The sequence below is a fragment of the Dryobates pubescens genome, chromosome 3, assembly GCF_014839835.1.
Source record: "Dryobates pubescens isolate bDryPub1 chromosome 3, bDryPub1.pri, whole genome shotgun sequence".
Classification (NCBI taxonomy): Eukaryota; Metazoa; Chordata; class Aves; order Piciformes; family Picidae; genus Dryobates; species Dryobates pubescens.
The window spans coordinates 49,481,656-49,502,424 of record NC_071614.1 but is presented as its reverse complement, the minus strand read 5'-3'; the positions used below and the strand labels follow the sequence as shown (position 1 = coordinate 49,502,424).

The 20,769-nt window shown below is 62.0% G+C and overlaps 1 protein-coding gene across 2 annotated transcripts in view; it reads left to right on the top strand.

Annotated features, from left to right (window-relative positions):
- The first annotated feature begins 313 nt into the window (after positions 1–313).
- The window catches only part of HPCAL1 (hippocalcin like 1), a 47,314-nt gene continuing 26,858 nt past the window's right edge, over positions 314–20,769 (top strand). The window contains exons 1-2 of one of the 2 annotated variants that reach the window (XM_054180123.1): positions 316–595; positions 13,689–13,735. The gene's annotated coding sequence lies outside the window, so the exon portion shown is untranslated. Of the gene's footprint in view, positions 596–13,688; positions 13,736–20,769 lie in introns of both variants that reach the window. The other variant, XM_054180124.1, reaches the window with a different exon arrangement.

Here is a 20,769-nt window from a genome sequence, read left to right as displayed (position 1 = left end):
GGGAGTCCCGCTCCATCCTTCCTCGGTTACTTTGGTATCAAAAAAAGGGGAAGGAAATGCCCCGAAACCCCCAAACTTTTTCCCCGCCCCGCGCCCATGCGGGCGGCGGCGGGAGCGGGCGCGGCCGAGCAGCCCCGGAGCTGCCTCCCCGCGCTGCCCCCCGGCCCCGCACTTCCTGCCCGGCGGCAGCGCAGGGGGCGGGCAGGGCCGTACCAAGTGCCCCGGCGGGGCGGGAGCGGAGGCGGCAGGGCGGCTCCGGCGCGGGGCCCAGGGCTGCGCACAACGCGGAGCGGCTGCGCGCTGCGCTCCGCCCCCGGCCCGCCCGCGCCCCGCCGGGGAAGTGGAGTCGTGGCCCCCGCTGCCCCCGGTCCCCGGCGGCGGCTCCGTCCTCCCCTCCTCCCTCCGTGCGCCTCCCGCCCATTTCCTCTCCCCCGCCCCGCTCGCCGCCGCTCTGCAGGCGTGCGGCTCGCCCCGCCGCCACCGCGGGCTCCGAGCTGCCGGGAAGCCGCCGTGAAGCTGCCGTGAAGCCCCCGGGAAGCCCTCGCGCAGCCGCCGCCGCTCCCAGGCCGCCGCCGGACCTCGCTTCGCCAGGCGGGTAAGGACCAGGGCCGCCCCGCCGCCGCCCGCGGGAACTTCGGCGGCCGTGCTGCGCCCTCCGCCGCAGGGGCTGCGGAAGAGCGGGGCCAGCGGGCGGCGGGGAGGCTTTCCCCCCCTTCGGAGAGGGCCGTTTGGGAGCCAGGGGTGGGAAGATCTCGGCGGATGACAGTGCGGAGCTCTCGATGGAGTCCGCGGGGCGCGGAGCAGGCGGGGCAGCAGCGCCCTTGGCCCGTGGGGACGTGGAGCCGCCGGGAGCCCCGAGTAGGGACAGCGGCGGTGGCCCTGCCCCGGAGCGGAACCGCGAGTGCTGCCCGCACCGCTCCTACGGCTGTGTCCGTACCTGTGCCCGGACATATGCAGCCCCCCCGGGAGGAGCCCGGCCCAGGGTGGGGGATCCGCGCTCCCGCCCGTCGGCGGCTGACGGTGCCCCCGGTCCAGCTCCCGCCGCATGGGCGCTGCCTGGAGCCGGCTCCCCGGGACCCGCGCTCCCTGCGTGCCACCTCCAGGAGACGCCGGCGTTTGCCCCTAGCCTGCGGGGGTTTTGAGGTGCCGCGGTGTCCCCTGGCCCTGCGGGGACAGTCGGCTGCAGGAGGTGGTGACAGCTGCCAGCTGTGGTCTGCATCGAGCTGCTCGGGCAGCGGCGGGAGCGGGGGGTACCGGCTGCAGCAGCTGCCGGAATACCCGGGGTGGCAAGAGCTAGGGAATACGGCAAGGCGAGGGCGTTTGCGAGCCGGGTTCCATGTGGATAAGTTTGTGCTGGGTTTGGGAAGAGGTCAGGATGCATCCTCTGGAGCGGGAGGGTGGCTGAGGAGAGCAGCTGGTGCTCAGCCGGACTCTGTCTCCTCTTTGCAGCTGGGTGATTGATACCTTTGGGACAAGCCCCTGAGCTCCTTCAGGGGAACACCTGCAGGAGCACTGCCCAGCAGTGCCAGCCACAGGCGAGGGGCTGGTGGGGAGATGACTTTCTGTGGGGGAAGCAGCAGGAGCCATCTGTCATGGCCTGGGGTTCAACAGCTCCCCTGAGGTGAAACTGCAGCTAAGCAGGGGCTGTGCCAGCAGCCTCCTGGCACGGTACCACTGCCTTGCTCCGGGGTCCTGCTGGCATCGCTGGGTTGGAGATCGCAGCCCCCGCGTGGGCCCTGCCAGCTCTGGGGCCAAGTATCCACCTTGCTGCAGCTGTCCCAGCTCTGCCCAGCTGCTTGGACTCAGGCAAGAGGATCCTTAAGCTGCTGTGTGTGATTGCACCCAGCGTGGCAAGGCTGGGCAAAGGCAGATGGCAAAGCTGCATCTCCCCCCGCTTAGGCTGGGCAGGGAGGTGCTGCCCAGCCAGCGGAGCGTGTGCTGCTGCTGCTTCCTCACGCCGATTTTCCGCTGCTCTGTGGCTTTTGCCTTCGGGTTTGGATCTCTCAGTGTGGAGGTGGAAGTGCAGGAAACCGGGCGGGGGAGAAGCGTGTGGCCGTCGCAAGGCTGGCAGCAGCCCTGCCGAGCAACCGGCGCGCTGGCACGGACGGGGCTTTTGTTGGCACGGAGCAGCCCGCCCAGGACTGCGGCGGCGAGCGGAGCGCTGCCAGCGGCGGCGGGGGGTGCTCTGCCATCCGGATGCTGAACTCGTCTAGGCTCGGGCAGACCCTGGCAGGCAGCGGGCATAGGTCGGCGCGGGCACTGCTCGGCTCGCCGCATCGTAGCCGGCACCCTGCTGCCTTCTCTGCCACCCGAGCCGTGGGCATGGCGATAACCTGGGCTGGTCTTTGGAAGCTGATGGCAGAGATTTCCCCCGTAGCCTAAGCAACGTTCAACTTGGATTATGGCTCTGGGGAGGCAAAAAGGCAAAGGCAGGCAGCAGGCACATGCGGGTGGCTGGAGTCGGTTGGAGGTGGTTGGAGATGGCTGTGATTAGCAACGCGAGCTGCAGGGATTGCACCGAGCTAGGCGATGCTCTGTGCAGTGCCGAGTGCTGTGTGAGCAGCCAAGAGCGCTGCTGGGCCGAGGGGGGCAATCTGCGTTCAAATTCTCCACTGCTGGGTGGTTTGGTCCCGGCTCTTGGTGCTGTGAGGAAGGGGGCTGCGCTGCCTGCGTGTGCAGGGTGTCCCCAGTCCCCTGGCAGGGAGGGGGCTGCTGGGCTTGCCCTCGGGCACGGCTCGGGGTGCCATCAGTAACAACCGCAGCGTTCTCCGAGGCACGGAGGAAACCCAGGCTTAATTCTTTGAAATGCGTTCTCCTCACGTCCCCGGGACACCTCCCATCGTGTGGGATCAGCTTCCGTGTCGGGGAATAGTTTGTGCCCGACTTCAGCAGCTGCATGGAGCTCGGCTTGGACTGAAGTCCCATTTAAGAAAGAGAGATTTGCCTTAGCTGCTGCTGAGTGTCGATCTGCACCGTGCGGGATCCTGCCTGTGGAGGGCTTTGCTCTTGCAAAATGGTTGAGTTTCAGCCTTAATAAGCAGAAAATGTTTAAAATCGATGCCCGAGGTTCCCGTGGTTGCAGCAATCCTCTGTAATCCCGGGAGGGCAACAAACACAAACCATTATCTGCACTTCAGCAGCCCTTTGCTGTGTGAAAGCTTTCACGGGTCGCTGGTGTTTTGCTAACCTGCTAATTAACCCATTGATTGCTGCATTGTGTGCCTCCCCCAGATGGAGGTCTCCTGCCTCTTGTCACGCTCTGGTGGCAAAGTAATTGTGAGCCCTTAAGCAATGGGGACGAATGCTCCGTGAAGGAGCTCCTCTCCTCCCTGAGCCTGGCCATGGGCAGGGAGGAACATCCTTCAGCTGAGCCTCCCGGGAGCGTGACCTGTCTGGAAGCTCAGCTGATTAGTGAGTGGAAGACCCCTGGGATGAGTCCTGCATTGATTGCACTGCAATTGGAAGACAGGAGCTGGGGGGAGAAGATCTATCTCGTCATCTAAGGAGCGTTGTGGGTTGCCATGCATGCAGTGTGCCTTTGTTGCTGTTAAGGAATGCTGCTTGTAACGCACAGTGCAGCTTTGGAGGTACCCCTGGCAACCAGGGTGGGTGAGCTGGCAGCAGCACTTTGCTTCAGCATCCCATGTCCTGTGGGCATGTGTCTCTTTAAAGGCAAAGCGAGCAGCAAGTGGTGTAAGGGATTCTCCATGGTGATCTGTGTTGGTTCAGATACTGTGGAAACCCATGCTGGCAGCCTGGCATGCAGGAGATGCCAGCCACAGCCTGGGCTGCTTCCCTCTTCCCTGGCACTCTGTGGTGGAGCTGACTGGATCAGGTGGCACCATCGCTGTGGGGTCTGGCCGGGAATAACAAGCCCAGGAGCGACACTGAGAGGTGGCTGCAGTTACACACAGGTCACACACCAGCCTTGGAGCTCTCCTGCCAGCTCTTCTGGTGACTTCTGCAAGGGTTTTCACCTTGTGTCCTCCTGGCTCTCGACGAGGGGGCTCAGGCTGTACGGGAAGGGCTGCAGCTGGAGCAATGCCTCTTTAACGGCAGGGGAAAGGCTGCTTGCTGGTGGTGCTCTTGCTGCAGGCTTCCTGTGTCCCGAGAGGGGAGCTGGTGGTGTCCCCAGCTTTGGATGTGGGCGACAGGGAGACCTGGAGGCTTGCAGGGGGGAAGGCGTTGGTGGGTGTCCGGGAGTGGCTGGAGAGCCGCCGTGCCCGGGGCCGAGGTGCCGTGCCCGGGGCCCTGCCGCCATGCCGGGGCCCTGCGCCGGGCTCCAGCGGTGCCTGCCGGCAGCCCTGGCACGGCTCGGGCAGCTGCTTTAGCCATCGGGTTGTTTCCCTCTGGGACAAAGAGGTTATTGTAGCGAGTTAGCTGCCAGACTGGTCAGGGTGGCACGGGGCGGGTGTTTGTGCAGGGCACCAGCCTGGGGAAGGTGCTTCCCACCGGTGGAGGTGCCAGGAGCGTTCCACACCGTGTGCCCCCGTGTCTGCTCCCGTGGGCAACCCCCAAATCCGTGCAAGTTCTTGCAAAGGCTGGCATGTGATGGGTGGCACAGCCTCGGGATGGGGGGAGGAAGCACATCGTGCTCATGCCTGAGGGTTGGCACATGGCTCCTGCAGAATCACTCTGGAAGAGCTGGGGGTGGTGGTGGGAGGAGGGAGGCAAAGCAATGCCTCGGGGCTGCAAGCCTGCTGCAAGCTTTCCTTGCCAGCTTCCATCCACCTCTGCTGTGCCCAGGCTGGAGGTGTGCAGAGGGGATGCTGCTCCTTGCTGGCAGCCAGCAGGAGCTGGTCAGGATCCTTTTCTCCTTACTGCAGGGCACCGTGTCCAGGATGCTCTGCCCGTGGCAGAGTGGCGAGTGGCACAGCTCGTGACAGGGACAGCCTTCCCTGGCTCTTCAGGGAAGCTTATTCAGCAGGTGGATGGAGTTTGTCCAGGGACACTGCTGGGTCTGTCTTAGCACTGCCCTGGGGAAAAGCAGGCTTCCTTTGCAGGGGTTTGGGGGCCCACAGGGGAGGACATGGTAGGGGCACAACCACAGCATGGCTGGAGAGGTGAAAGCTGTGCTCAGAGGACAGCACTCCTGCCCTGCAGGGCACAGGGGAGGGCATGGAGCCACATCTGTTAAACAGGGTAGAACCCCCTGGGTGTCCTTCACCTGAGCTGAAGGGAAGGCAGCAGCTTGAGATGGGCTCAGGAATGCCTGCCCAGCAGGTGTCAAAGCACCACCTGGAACAGGCCCAGGGCTTCTGTTGGTCCCTCCAGTTTGAGTTTCTTCAACGTTGGATACCCTTCTGTCCTGCACTGCCTCTCCTCTCCCTGGTGTCCTCCTCCAGCTCCTGTACAGGGAGCTGGAGATGCTGAATGGGAGAGGGCTCAGCTCAGAGGGCTCTCCATGGTTAGCTGCTGGGCTGGGTTATGGCTCTTAAGCTCCTGTCAGCTCTGCTCCAGAGCCTTTCCAGACAGTGAGCACTGCTGTGCTGAGGGCTAACTGAAGGAGGCACTTGAGGAGAGGGGTTGGAGGTGCAGGTATTTGACTTTCACCTTCTTGTGACCAGTCTCTGAAAGCCAGAGCCCTGTGAGTGGGAAGGAGCCTGTGCCCAGCCCTTCTCTTGGCTCTGTGCGGTGCAGCCCGGAGGGTCCAGGAGGGTGGTGTGCCCAGCCTGGCCCTGCTGTAAGGATCCCCCAGATCCCATGGCAAACGATTCCCCTTGGCTTAGGTGGAGCCAGCTCACCGAGATCAGCTGTGGGAGACCTGTGCATTGCCACTGACTCTTGGCTGCTGGCAGTTCATCAGCTGGGGGCCACTGGGTGCTGTACTCTCAGGGGTGGCTGTGGCCCCACCTCAGGTTGTTGGGACCCCACGCCAGGCTTGTCTCAGGAGCAGCAGCTCTGCCTGGCTTGGGCAGGGCCTCTTTGAGGCTTGTCAGAAGGTCCATCAGTAGTTTTTGTTGGTTCTTTCAAGGGGAGATTTTATTTCCTTCCAGCTGAGGGTGGTTGGAGCTGTGGCAGTGGACTGAGAGCCAAGGAGAAAAAACTCTGGGCTGCAGCCACAACTTTGTGTTGTGCTTGGGCACTCTGACTGAGGCTGTTCCAAAGCTCTGCTCCCAGGAGTATTTCTCCCAGGAGATGCACATGGTGAGGGAGGACAACCTGCATCTCTAGTTCATTCCCTAGCCCTTCTCCCCCATCTCCCTGAGGATGTCCTGAACCCTGGAGCCTGGCTTGTCCAGCCATGGAAGAGAAGCCTCCTGACCCTGGTAGCACCTTGCCAAGGAGCACAGAGCCCATCCTGCCCTGTTGAGGTCATGAGCAGCCCTCCAAAGTGGCTGGTGGCTGCAGAAGAGGGAGCCTGTGACTACACTAATGTCTCCTTGCCAGCTGGAAGGAGGAGAGGAGTCTTTGCAGGAGGGAAATCCCATTGCCAGCACTTGCCAAGGTGCTGCTGGATCCTCCAGTGGAGACCTGAAGCTGCTGCTGTGCCTGTGGCAGGAGAGGATCTCTTCTGACAACGGCTTCCAGCGCCTGGATTTGGCCAGACCTGAGCTGCCCAGCCACCCTGACCACGACATCTCCTCTGGGATCTCCTGCTGCTTGCCAGTGTCTTGCATGGCCCTGCCAGGGACCATCAGCAGGCTGTTGAGGTGTCTGCTGCAGCTTGCCAGACCTGTCCCTTAGGTGTGCCAGGCTGCCACGCAGCAGGAGCACCAACGCAAGGGAGTTCTGAGTGCTGCTGCTGGTGCTGGTGGCTCAGCAGCCATGGTTTGGAGGGGAAAGGGCCCTTGCTCTCCAGAGCTCTGCCTCGGTGCAGGACACACTCAGGGACCCTCTTCCTTGGCAGCTGGCTCAGGTGGTGTCCTCTGGGGACCGGGAGGCAGGCACTGGCTGGTGCCATTTGTGCTGGGGTGTTCTCAGCTGCATCCTGGTGCCAAGCTTTGTTTCAAGGTGCTGGTGCCTGTGGCAGGTGCTGGGGTCTGGTGTGCCTTGCTTGCTGGCTGGCTGTGCTTGGTGGGGGCACATTTTGTCTCCAGCAGGAGTGCTCCACATTGCTCAGTCATGGAAGCATTGCAGGGACATTTTGGGGACACTTTAATATTCTGGAGCTGTAGAGATGCGAGAGGCCAAGGCTGGCTGTGGAATATTGATGGCTGCTGAGGGGGCTGCAGGCAGCTGCCTCCTGGTGCAGTCATCAGGCAGAAAGATGAGCCCTTGGTGGCTTTCAAATACCTGCCCCCTGCTTTCTGTGCCAGCACACTGGCTGGCTCCTGCCCACTGCTCGGGCAGACCCTGGCCCAGGGAAGATGTCTGGGTGCTGGGGCACAGCAGAGCCTCAGGCTGAGCTCCTCAGGGCTGGCCACCACTGCCAGCTCTGTGACAGTGTCTGTGACAGCCCAGTGCCAGGTTCTGCAGCTCTGGCTGGAGGCTGTGGCTGGTGTGGGGTTTGCAGGGTACCCATTTGCCATCGCTTGTGTCCTCCACCCCCAGCTCACCCTGATGCCCACGGCAAGCCATGCAGGTGCCAGGCTCTGTTGTCAGCCTCCATTGAAACCCATTCCTCAGTGTCAGTCAGGGGTGGGAGGAGAGGTCCCTCCCTGGCATAGCAGTGGTGACAGATCCTCAAGTTTGACTTCAAGGTGGTCACCAATCAGCCTCCTCCAGGGTGCAGAGGGGAGGGGGCTCCCAGCCTGCCAGCTCCTGAGGAGGGGCTCCTTCAGCTGTGTATCACAGCCCCCAGCTCCACGCCCCGGGGCTGTGCCAGGGTGAGCTGTGGGAGGGCTGCCCGTGGGGGAGGCACTCCCAGCCCTGGCAGAGCAGGGGGGAGCCACTGGCCGCAGAGGGCTCTGTCGCTTGAGCTCCAAACTGCAGGGGATGCCTGCAGGAGATGTTGCCCTTGGTGTTGCTCCTGCAGCTGCCTGGGGGCTGGCAGGGCACCGGTGCCTCTGGGGTGTGCTTTGCTCGCGGGGTGGCTTTCCCCTGGCACGGCAGAGTCGAGCGAGTGAGTTTGTGGCCAGGGGAAGTGCCCAGGAGCAGCAGTGTGTGGTCAGCTCCCTCCCAGTCTGAGTCTGCGTGGTGAGGAAGAGCCTCCGTGTGCAGAGAGGGTTGGGGCTGCGTGAGGCACCTCGGCTGTGCCACCACAGCTCCTGCCTCTCTAGTTTGGGGGTTGATTGAACTCAGCCCCTGGAGAGGTTCTGAACTCTTCCAGCTCCTGCGCCGGGCTCCGGAGCCTCCTTGGAGGAGAGGCAGCTGACCCTCTGCTGCCTGGGTCCTGGCAGATCTTATTTTAGCAGAGCCCCCTTCCCATGACCTCCCCTGCTCGCTCCAGCCCTCCCAAACCTTCATTGTGTCGCACAGACGAGATGTTTAGCTTGGAGCATCCTGTGGAGCGGGGACGTGCAGCTGGGAGAGGAGCTGCAAGGGGGCAGAGGGAAACTTCCTGGGCAGGGAGCGTGCGGTGGCAGCCCAGGGAACTGTCCTGGGGAAAAGCTTTCCACGGAGAAATGAAGGGAATAACGGGCAGGGTTCTGTCCCCAGCTGCCTGTGCCCTGCTGTGCCAGGCAGGCTGGGCAGCGTGGGGCATTGAGCAGTTGTCTTTTGGGGGAAGACCCCAACCCCAAGCCGCCAGGCAGGGCGAGGCTGCGATTCGGCGAGGGGTGGAGTGCAGGTGTCCACCTCCCTCCCTGGAGGTGCTCAGAAGAGGAGCAGCTGTGGCAACGTGGGACGTGGTCTGGTGGTCAGGGAGGGCTGCAGACCTGACCTCACTGGGGCGTGGGCTGCTCGGCTTGGCCTCCCAGTGCCTTTGTGCCACGGAGAGAGCCGCAGAGGCAGCCGCGCAGGGCAGGTGTGTGGGCAGCACCCAGGCTCTTGTGGAGCCCACGGTCAGAGCAGAGGGGCAGAGCTGCCCTTTTGGTGCCTCCTCTGTGGCTCTGTGTCATAGCAGAGGCATGGTGGTGACGCTGCTGCTCGGGTGGCAGCACAGCTCATAGTCCTCCCGCCCCTGAGGAGTTTACACTCCAGCACCTAGGTAAACATCTTGTCCTGAGCCCTTGTTGACTTACCTGATGGACTGGGTGCCAAGGGAGAGCAACCTGCTGTGGGGGCAGAGCTTGCAGCCCCAGCCCTGCCCCCCCCAGCCTGCCCTGCCCCCCCTAGCCAGCAGCCCCAGCCCCCGGGGTCTGTTGGTTTTTAATGGCACAGAACTCACTGTTCCTTGTGCTGCCTGCTGAGGTGGACCTGGCCTTGCGTTTCCCCTGGCTGAAGCAGTGCCAGGGCAGCTTGGTGAGCAGGTGTAGCTGAGGTGTAGCTGCTGCTGGTGCTGCAACAGGCTGCAGCTTGCAGGAAATTGTATTGGAAAGCTGTCCAAATAAAGAGCAGAGACAGAAAGCCTGCAGGCAGAGAGCTGGCAGGAGCTGGATGCCTGAAGTGCTGCATGAGGAGGCAGAGTAGCCTGGGAGCCTGTTTGGGCTCAGCCAGTAGGTGCAGGCAGGAGGCTCTCCAGAGAAGCAAACAGCCTCTGAGGCACGTTGGGAGCCCCTCCCTGCTGCGTTTCCTGATGCTGTTGGTGCTTGATGCTTCCCTTGTGCTCTGCAGCTGCCTGGCCCCAGTCCCCACTGCCAGAAGAGCTGCATGGGCTGGAGAACCTGCCCAGGAACCAGGCAGTGCTGGGCTGTGGTGGCATCTGGGCTCCCTGAGTCATGCCAAGCAGGGCAAGCCATCCCCAGGAGATGGGCAGGTTGGACATGGGCAGAGACACCCTTGGGTGGGCAGAGTGAGAGACTCCTCTCCTGGGATGTAGGAGCCTTACAGAAAGCAAACCTGGGGAGGTGGAGGTGCTCCAGGGCGGTTGTCAGCCAGCACAGGCACAGCTGCATGTGCAGTCTGGCTGCACCCCCAAGCTGCATGTGCAGAAGTGCAGCAGCCAATGGTGAGGTGCCAGCAGCGGGAACCATGCTGGATGGGGTCGTGAGCAGCCTGCTCCAGTGGGAGGTGTCCCTGCCCAGGCAGGGGGTTGGGACTGGATGGTATTTGGGGTCCCTTCCCACCCAATCCATTCTGTGCATCTGAGTCCAGCCCAGCTGCACAGCAGGTGAGGGCAGGGCCAGTTCCTTCGCTGGCTGTCCATGGGCTGCTGCTGAGGCACTTTGGGCTGCAAGGTGAAGAGGACAATGAGAGCCTCCCCCACGGTCTGCCCCCCAGCAGAGTCTGGTTGGGGAACTGGCCAGCACGGGGGGGCAGAGGCTTCCCGTGGAGCTGGGGGCTGTCTGCAGTGCTGCTCAGGGTGTTTGCAGGCAGGTCCTCACCACGGGCAGGGCACTCCCACAGCAGGGATTGGTCCTTGTGCCGTTGTGGAGGCCTTGGAGCTGTGGCAGGCTGTGGTTGCTGGGTGGCATTGGCCAAGTGTGGCATCACCAGAGGGAAACCTGTGGGGGCTGGGACAGGGTGGCTGCCATGGTGGCCATCAAAGGAGGAGAGGTGCTCGCAGCACCTGAGGTTTCTTCACCACATGGAAGGAAATCAGATGAATGTCTCCCACCTGACTCAAGGTGGGGGGGGAGGTCCAGCCCCCTCCTGAACAGAAGAGCAAAGGAGTCTGCAGGGGCTCTGGAGCAAGCTGAGCAGGCCTGAGGGTGCTGCAGGATGTGGCAGAGCTGCAGTGCCTGTGGGGGAGGTGACCACTGGAGTTTCATCCCTGCCAGGTAGGTCAAGGCATGGTCTGACACAGCCCAGCTGTCACCTTGGTCCCTCCAGCCCAGCAGTGGAGCTCTGCCTGTACGGAGGACCTGGAGCAGACGAGTCTGGAGCAGGCTCCTCCTCAGGCTGTTTGCTGGCAGCCCCGAAGGCAGCAGCTGGCTGCTCTTCCTGCCCTGCCTGCAGAACTCACTGACTCCTCTTCCTCTGATTCTGCTCAGGAATTCCAGTTCTGCCCTGAGCTGCTGCTGCTAACTCAATTACCCCTGGCTGCTAATTGGCCCTGGGCTGAGCCGCTCCATGGACAGCACCGTGGGCGGCCGCTTGCCCTCTGCTCCCTGTGGCTGGACCTGAGGCTTTCTGACAGGATCAGAATTTAGCCTTTTTAGCCCCAAAAAGTCTGTTGGGATGGCAGAGCCTGGCCAAGGGCTGGGCAGTGCTGTTCTGTGGGCTGTGCAGGCATGGCCAGAGGATCCTGCAGTGTTCCACAGGGGCTGCTGAACGGAGAAGCTGGCGGTTTGGTGCCAGCCGTGCAGCAGAGAGATCAGGAGAGCCTCCGAGCTGCTCCCTGCTCTGCCAGTGCCCAGGCTCAGCTCCTGCCCCTGGGGCTGGCAGCCTGCAGAGCTGGTGTAAGGGAGGGGCTTAGGTTGTCTTCCTAAAAAGCTGGTGGAGCTAAAAGGATTTGTTTCAGTGCTGCTACTGCTGCCAGGAGTGACTCCCATGATGCCTGCCCCAGGGCCTTGAGAGCAGCAGGGCAGCCTTGGGTCTTCCTAAGCATGAGCAGAGGACTGCTGCAGACAGCAGCTGCAGGGAGGGCAGGTGCCAGGACAAAGAGCAGAGCCTCTTGGGCAGCACTCACTGAAGAGTTTTCCTCTCTTGCTTTGTCTGTGTGCCAGGTTCTCTGGGCCTTGGGGAGGGCTGCTTCCAGCACCCTTCCAGGTGTGGGGGACACACCTGTGGTGGGCTTGGCCTCCAGGAAAAGCTCTTTGGTCAGCACCAGTAGTGCTTGGAGCAGGGGACATCTGCAGGGGTGGCTGGTGACCCCATGGCAGGGTGAGATGGCACCTCCATGGCACCTGCCAGGCTCTCGTGGTTGTAGGGGAGCTGGAGCTTGGCTTTGGTTCTGTTCAGCTGCTTTTGGGTGACCATTTCTGAGCAGCTGGGGAGAGGTCTCCAGGTTGTGGAGCAGCAGAGAAGGCAGTGCTGGGCACTGGGCAAGGAGGGCACAGAGCTGCAGGGCAGCCCTGGCACTGCAGGCTCCTCCTGAAGATGCCCAGGCGGGCAGCATGGAGGAGCCTGGGACAAACCCTGTCTGCAGGCCTCGTGCCCCTGTGCCTGGGAGGGCAGCTGGCAGCAGCACTTCAGCCCTGCTCAGGGCCTTGCCTCTGGGTTGGTGTCCTCAGAGGGAAAGGAGGGAAGAGAAGCTTGGGTGAAGCTTTTGCCTTCTGGCTGGTGCAGGGTGGCTGTGCCCCCCCGCCCCAGGCTCCACTCCAGTGTGGCAGCAAGGGGAGAATGTTGGGTGGGGGCTGCCGGGGGGCACCCTGTGGCTTTGGTCCTTGCAGTTGAAAGTGTTGGTTGAGGTTCAGCAGGCAGCACTGAACTGGGGGAGGTTGGAAGCACTTGTGAGGAGGGATGGCTCTGGGCAGAGCCAGGAGACCATCCTGGGGGGTGCATCACTCGCACCAGAGGTGCTCCTGAGGACTTGCCCTCACTGCTGGCCCTGCAGACGTCTCCAGGGTGGTTGGAGAGGCCTCCCTGAAACACATCTTGTGCTCCTGGGGGATCACATCCTGCTTTGCCAGCACCACCCTGCCCCAGCAGCAGCTTCCATCAACAGGAGGATGGACTTGCTGTGCCCTGGGCTGCATCTCCTGGTGCTTTGGCATCACTGGAGCCAGCGTGGAGCACTGCATCCGGGGAGGCACCTGGAGAAACTGGGGGGGCCCTGAGGATCTGAGGGACACCACCCAAGAGGTATTGTGAGGAGGGGGCTGTCTGGCTGCAGTGTCTGGAAGGCTGCTGCAAGGGGAGTGGTTCTGAACCCCCTGCCCCATGTCTGTGGGTGGGCTGGGAAAGGGAAGGAGCTCCCCTGTAGGGGTGGCCAGGCGCTGAAGGAGGCTGTTGGGAGGCTTTGGTTTCATGGCTGGGGTTTTGCAATGGGCAGACCGAAGGTGGCTGTTGGGGTGGGCTGCAGGCACCTGGGGTTTTGTCTGCTGAAGGTGTGGGGTCAGTGTGCCAGACAGGGGTCTGGCAGCAGGGAGGCTGGTGTGGAAGGGCTGGAGAGGGTGATGCTTCCCTGGCCTTGGTAGTGGAGAAGTCCTGGTCAGCTCTGTGGGAGGGTGGGAGTCACAGCCCGGCTCTTGGCTGTGATCTGCTAAGCCTCTGAGAGGAGGGTGGAGCAGGTGGGCTCCCTGCTGGTGCTCTCCTGACTCCTCAGGCACTGCTGGCCATCAGGACTCACACCTGGGAGATGCTGAAGGGATGCAAACTGTCCCACTCCCTGCTGCAGGGAAGGAGAAGTGGCTGCCAGCCCTCAGAGCAGTGCCTGGTGGCTCCAGGAAGCCTGAGGCTGGGCTTCTGGCTTGGCTCTGTTTCTCCTGGCTTTAGCTCACGGCCCTGGCAGTGGCACTTGGCAGTGTATGGCTGAGCAGCCCTTTGGAGCTCAGGCTCGATGCTTACTGTGAAGGATGAGCGTCAGAGGGAAGACTGAAAGCAGAGGGATGCTTTGTGCAGGACTTCAAACGCTGGAACAGCCTGAGAGGGAGCTGGGTGCTCCCACCTGGGAGCTGCTTTGCTGTGCCTCGGGCCGGAGGCCGAGGCAGGGCTGCGGGCAGCAGTCGCTGTGCAGGGCAGGGGGCCCGGAGCAGGGGTGGCCGTTCAGGGCGAGCCTGAGCTCCCCTGTGGCTGGCGACGGAGCTCGCTGCAGGGGGCCGGCAGGCGGGGAGGGGAAGGCTGTGCTGCTCCTGATCTTTGCTTTGTGTCTCCTCCCCCAGGCGGTCGAGCCCTGTGCGCTCTGTCTGAAGAGGCTCCAAGATAGGTGGTGAGTACTGCCCAGTCCCTCGGGGCGCCCTTGGGGTCAGCAGGAGGGGGACTCGGTCCCAGCATTTGCAGCTGCTGTCTTCTCTTCCAGGCTGGGTGCAGAGGTTAGCGTTTGCCGAGCTCCTGGCACCATGTTGCAGCTGGCAGGGCTGTGGAGGTTTGGCAGCAGAGGGCTGAACTTCGCCTTTGCACCAACATTAATTTCCTGAGCCTTGATCAGTGGCATCAGTGTCACAGCTTCAGAGCTGCTGGGCTGGGGAGAGGCTGCAAACTGCGCTGTGCTGTACTGAGAGCTCACACTGCCCAGTGGGACCCTGGCAGGGACCTTGTTCCCTCCTGCCTCTGTGCCACTCTAAAGGAATCACAGAATGTGCCTTCCTGGGACTCATTCTGTCCTCCTGCACCCAAGCCCTCCCTGTACCTCCTTTGTGTGCCCTTCACTGGCTCCTTCCTGTCACCTGTGTGTGACCTGAGGTCGCTGAAGGGCTTCAGGAGCCTGAGCTCGCTGAGCAGTGCTGCTGCTGGGCTGCTGCAGCTGGAGAAGCTCAGCGCAGTTTCACAGCATCATTAAGGTTGGAAAAGACCTTAGAGGTTATCCAGTCCAACCTCACCCACTCCCATGCCCACTGAACTGGATCTTGATGCCATCCAGGAGGTCCCAGGGCAGGTCTGTGCCCTGCAGCAGCCTCTGCTGGTGTTTGTGTTGGTTCTAGAGCAATGTGGGCTCTCCTTTCCCCTTTCAGTCCTGGATTTCATTCCAGTGCAATTAACCAGTGGTAGCTCTGCCCCTTAATTGCTCAGGAAGTTCACTCTCCAGCTGCATTTCCCTGCAGCACGGCTATTAGAGCTCTTGGGTGTTCAGACACACTAATGGCTGACAGCTGAATGTCCCAAACCTCTAATGGACCTCTCCAGCTTCCAGATCAGTTTTCCATGGGCAGTGGTCCCAGGTTGATCCGAAGTGCCTGCACGGATGGAGTGCAGCCCTCCAGGCTTCCTTGTTGGGGCAGGGGAGGAAGCTGTGGTTTGGTGGTGTGCTGTGCTTGTGTCCACCCAAGTGCATGCTCATTCTGGCCAGGAGTTGCTTGGTTGGCATTTACAGGGGGCTTGTCTAGTGCCCCTCACTTGTATTGGTTGTCAGTCACAGCCCTCCTCAGGCAGAGCATCGCTGCTGTGCTGGCTGACCCCCAGCTGCTTCTGACTGAGGCTCATAGCCCTGAAACGTGACCCAAAAGCCTCCTGATGGACCTGCTGCCAGAGCACTGCTGTGTGTCACAGCTCCTGAGCCCCCTCTCCCCGGGTCACAGGGTGCTAGGGCTTGGAAGGGGCCTCTGGAGATCTGTCCCCAGCCCCAGGGTGGGCTCAGGGTCACAGCCCAGCCCAGCCTGGTGGTGGTTCTGTTCTGGGATCTGGACCACCAGCTGGGCTTCGAGGTGCTGCAAGGTGCATCAAGCTGCTGCCCTGAGGGCAGGGGCTGTGGGGCTCTGTGTGCAGAGCCAGGCAATGCCCAGCTGCCAGCTGCATTTGTGCTTGCCCCTGGGTTTGCTGCTGGCACCTGCGCAGGGGGGGAGCGATCGGGGCCTCCAGGCCCTGCGTGCCAGGCTGCTGTTCTTTCTCCTGGGCACCTCCTCTGGGTGACACTTGCAGATCCCTGAAGGTCCTGTGGCCTTCTGGGGAGACCTGGGCTGCTGCTGCACTCCTGCAGAGCGTGGGGGTGCTGGGTGCTTGCTCCTCACACCTCTGCCGGTCGCTGTCGCCCCTGGCCCGCCGGACTCGGGGCTGTCCCTGCCCTGCCGTGGTGCTGTGCGGCGTGCAGGAGGTCAGGCCTGGCCTGTGGGCTCCCTGGCACAGCTCTGCTCCTCCTGTCACTGTGGGATTACCAAGCATTACTTGCTGGGATGGACTCAGGTGGGGCTATTCCTGGCTAAGCTGCATTAAGGTATGGCTGCGAGTCCCGGGGCTGGCAGCGGCGCTAAGGCGCTTTGCTATTTCTGTGGCACCCCAGCGTGGGCACAGGGCCCTGGGCATGGGCACAGGGCCTGGGCACGGCCAGGCCTGCTCAGATTAGTCAGCAGCTCAACGCTGCTGCTGCTCCCTTGCCCCGCAGTCAGCTCTGCTCTGCAGTTGCTTGTGGCCTCTCCATCATGGTGGCCAGGCTGGGAAGAGGAGGAGAGGGAGCCTTGGCCTGAGGCTGGGGGCTGGGGACTCGCTGGGAGGAGCTTTGGTGTAAGTAGGGGCTGGGGGCAGAGGGTTTGGGGCTCTTCCTGGGGCTCCTGGGCAGCCACCAAGGGAGCATTGTGGAGTCATCCACCTGAACCCTGCCAGGGTTGTCTGATGGAAGGAGAGACCTCCTGTGGAGACCACCCCAGCACTCCTGTCCCTCAGCAGACGCTGCACCCCTCTTGATGAAAAGTCAATGAATTGAGTGTGGAACCTTGGCTCTCTGCTCTCCTCCCCTGGCAGAGCCCCAGCAAGCATCCATCCCAGCAGTGAGGTGGGCTGGGGGCAGCAGGCAGAGGTGGCCATGGGCAGCATCTGGCTGCAGGATCCCTGGGGTCAGGCAGGCTGCCAGCCCCTCTGCAGAGGGGGAGGGCAAGCCATGGCCTTCTCTGGGAAGGGAGGAGTGGGACCTGGTTCCCCTCAGTGTGGGCAGACAGGAGGCTGGTCAGGATGAGTGTCCTCAGGAGCCAGCACTGCAGGGCAGTGTGGCTTGTGCCCTGCAGTGGGTGCCAGAGTCTAGTGGCTTTGAACCGTGCCTGGGGGCTGGAGGAGTCACCTGCAGGAGAGTCACCTGGCCAGAGATGGTTTCCTGCAGGTGGTTTGGCTGCAACCCTTCCTGGGGAGTGCAGCAGGAAGGACATTGCCCACCCCTAAGCTTCCCACCTCGAGTTTGCTAGGGTGGAGGCTGCTCCACAGCACAGTGCCCTTGGAGTGTTTCTGGGCACCCTTTGGCTTCGTTGGCACTTGGCAGGAGAGGTGGTGGAGGAGGGAGGATGGAGTGGTGCAGTGTGGGCATCCTCCTGGCTGCACCCTGGGACAGCCTGGCTGGTCAGCAGCTTAGTTGCTGTCACTGGCCTGTGGCACTCAAGGGCTCTGGGGTGCTGGTGGGAAGGCTGCAGTGGGCAGTCCTGGGTGTGCCAGGTACGGCTGGCAGTCCTGTGAGCACAAACACACCCAGGGCAGGGGGGGGTCTCAGTGAGCACCTGCAGCCCTCCAAGCCTGCCTTGGAGATGATGCAGGGAAGCTCTGCAGCTTTGTCCTCACTTTCCAGCAGTGCAGAACTCTCAGTAGCTGCTCAGAACAACAGGCAGTGGTGGTGGCTGGGTGCTGCCCAGGCTGGGGTGGGCACCACTGCAGAGGAGAGAAGATGCTGTAGGGCTGCCATCAGCAGCACCAGGGCTGAGTTCCTGCAGAGGCTTTCAGTGCTGCTCCCTGCTGAGCACAAGCTGTCCAGCTGGGCACGGGAGCTGGCTGGCAAGGGCTGATCTCTGGTGCCAGGCAGGCTGGAGGAGCAGCAGCTGGCAGTGCTGTCATACACAGCATGGGAGCAGTTCTGCTGTGGGGTGATGCTGACTCTGGGAGTGGCTGGGCTTGGAGGCAGGCAGAGGTTCCTGGATGGTAGTTTTGAAGTGAAGGCTGAAAGCCCCATCCTGCTTTCACACAATGCCAGGGTGGGGGTGGCAGGGGCCTGGGGGGGTGGGGTCACCCAGTCCAGCCCCCTGGAGCACAGGGTCACCTGCAGCAGCTTGCCCAGGATCACAGTGGCCAGGTGGGGTTGGAAGCTCTCCAGAACAGATGTGCTGAGAGCAGACCTGTCTGAGGTGTTAGCTACACAGGACCTTGTTTCCTGCACCCCTGGCGTGCTCAAGGTGCTCCAGCTGCAGGGTTGTGCCTGGCAGCCAAGGGAAGCATTTCCCCCTCCCAGGGCAGCTCAGCATCTGCTGCAGCCAGTGCCTGGGGCTTGCCTTGGCTTTGTTCCCTCTTGTGTTTGGGGGCTTGACTCAGGGCTTTGGGGGTGGTGTGAAGGTTTTTACCCCAACCCCAGCAGGTGCTGCATCTCCACCTGCTCTGGTGTCCAGGGCAGGGTGCAGGCAAGTCCCAGCAGGGCAGCAGCGGGGTTAGGTGCAGGCTGGCCTTCCTGCGAGCTCAGCCACACAGCTTTGCTTCCCTCTCCCTAAGCATTTGGTGCTTTACTGCCCCTGGGTTGCCAGAAAACCTTCTCAGTGTCCCAGGGGCTGCCCTGTGCTGCTGGGGGCAGCTGGTGTGGCCACCAGCCCCTTGTCCAGTGGTGCTGTGGCTGAGGTGAAGCACCAGGGGCTGCAGCTGGACCGGCTCAGCAGGGCAGGTCCCTTCCAGCTGAGCCATTCTCTTCAAGTGCAGGCAGGGCTGGAGAGCTGGGAGAGGCCTGGGCTGGAGATGCTGCTCTCTGTCCCTGCTTTGGTGCAGGAGGGGTGGGAGAGATTTCCTCTGCTGGCTGCTGGCTTACACCATGAAGGCTGACAATTAATTGCCTGCCTGTTGATTTAATCAGGCAGAAGCCACTGCAGTGAAAAGGGAGAGGGTTGCAGGGCAGAGCTCTCACTCCACAGCACAAAATGCTTGGCCTGGGTGGCATTTCCAGGGGCACAGTTTGGCATTTTCTTCAGGGAGGTGGAAGAAAAAGAAGCCATGCAGTGAAAGGGTTAACTTTGTGATGTGAGCAGCAAAGGTCCCTGCAGGGCTCTGTGTGGGGTGGGTGTGAGGGCAGGGGGCAGCTCCATGGCTTGCCAGCTGCTGGCCCTGCCCGCACCTCACAGCAGTGCAGTTCTCAGGCTCTGATCCCTTCCACTGCAGCCACCAGGGAGCTGCTTCCAGGTGACAGTCCCTGAGCCTCTGGAGCGCTGCAGTGCCGTAGTGAGGAGCACCAGAGGTCTGTTGGTGTGAGAGCAGGAAGCAGGAGCCTGGGGACTGCTTTCAGAAGGTGCTGGAAGTGCCTCCCCCGCAGCCGCCCTGAGCTCCGGGTCGGGAGAAGAGCTTTGTCCTCTTGGGCTTTGTTTGAGTGTCACCAAACCGAGAGAGGCTGCTCCCCAGAAGGGCTCAGGAAGGAGGGTTGGGTGGTCCACGTCCCCCACTGCAGTGGGAGGTGAACTGCCCTGCAAAACGCCGGGCTGGGAGGCGGCAGCCGGCGCACAGCAAGGAGCTGCTCGGTGGAGTGCCTGGGAAGTGGCTGCAGGTTGTCCTCTGGGGTCAGTGTGCCTCCAGAGGCAGCAGCCTGGGCCTGCTTTTGCAGTCATCTGTTTCCAGGGGGTAGCAGCCCCCTGGGCAGTGTGACTTGGTAGGAGCTCTACCATGCTCACCCCGCCAGGGCCAGCAGCTGCTCTGCTTCTAGCTCAACAAACGTCAAAGTTTGGTCTACTTCTCACTTCAGCCTCCTGTGCCCTGAGGTGCCCTGGTCAGGGGGGTGGTGGTGGCTCTGCCTGTCTCAGGCACCCCGGGAGTGGAGCCACATGCCCACAGGGGCACAACCCAGGAGCTATTGAGCTTTAGTCCTGGGGATGCCAGCAGCCCCCTGAGTGCCATGCTGCTGCTGGATGCTGTCGTCACCCTGAGGCTTGGGGATGCCAGTTCTGATGCATGGCACTGGGGCAGCGTGGAGCTGCAGCCGTGGGACAGGAAGGGACTTGTGAGCCGGTGGCAGCTGCCTGAGAGCTGTGCAGTGCAGCACATCCCCTCGGGCTGCCCTTCTGCAGGTAGCACAGGGCCTGGTGGCTCTACAGAGCCAGGGCCTGTGGCACTGCTGCCTCCATCCCAGGGCTCAGGCTGCTGCTGGGGCTGGGCTGCTCCCTGAAGGAAGCCTCTGCAACACCAAGGATGCACAGCTGCATTGGATGCATTGCCAGGGGAGGGCTTTCCTGCTTGCAGGCTCAGCTGTGCTTAACCCAGCAGGGAGTTCTCTGCAGCCTCTGTTACAGAGCTGGACCCAAACACCTCCACCAGAGCCTGCTGCAGCTCCTGCTGCTTTGCAGTGCTGCACAACAAAGCAGTGTGGTCCCCTCTGAAGCCAGAGGTCCCAGCCTGGGGCTGGCATTGTCCTGGCCTTCCAAAGAAGACCTGGTGGGCAGGGGCTACCCATGGCCTGAGTGCCAGCTCCCTCAGCAGGGCATTTCAAGAAGGTTTGGCAGGGGCAGAAGCCAAACCCATCCCCAGCCATCTGCTTTCCCAGCTTTTCAGCTTCTACCTTCCCCTGCCCAGACTTGGTTGCTTCCTGTGAATAGCTCATTTCAGCTCTCTCTCCTCTCTCCCTTATTCTTCAGCTCCATCTGAGCTCATCATCACTTTTCTTCCCCTTTTTCTCCCTCCTTTGTTGCAAGGAGCAGAGGAGAGGACAGAGCCCAGGTGTGGAGGGATGCTGGACAGCAGAGTACAGCTGCCTTGTGTTGTCTCTCCTGGTGCCCCACACAGCTCAGAGCCACTTCTCTTCCTGTCCCAGCTTCAGCCTGGGTCTGACCTCGCTTGCTGAGTGCCTCCAGACTGGGTTTAATCATCACACTTCTTGAGTTACTGTTCTCTTAAAGCAAACATTTCCTTAGGAGGTGGAGGTGAATCCTTAGCCAGCAGTCATGGTTCCCTCTGAAGCCCTCCATGAGGTACCAGGTACAGTTGGCTGTTGCAGTGTTCCCTTAGGAGCCCTGCAGGACTGAGCAGAGGTTGGGAAGGATGTGCTGGAGAAGCTGATGGCTTCGTCTCTGACTGTCCCCTGCATTCCCAGCTCTCTGCAGGCTCTCTTGTGGCACCTGGGCCACAGCTGCTGCTCCCCACAGCTTGGCTCTACCCTTTGCTTCCCTGGGCTGTCCTCAGCACAGTTGTTCTGGGGCTGTGTGGGAGGGCAGAGCTGGCTGCAGGGGTGATGTCTGGGCACTGTGTATGAGCCAGGAGAGCAGAGAGGAGAAAGAGAGGTTCCTTATGACATGAGGAGCTGAGCAGATGTCTCCAGGCCAAGGACCCTTTGACCTGAGGTATGTGCAGAATCTTTGGAGTCTGTGCTCTTCACAGCCA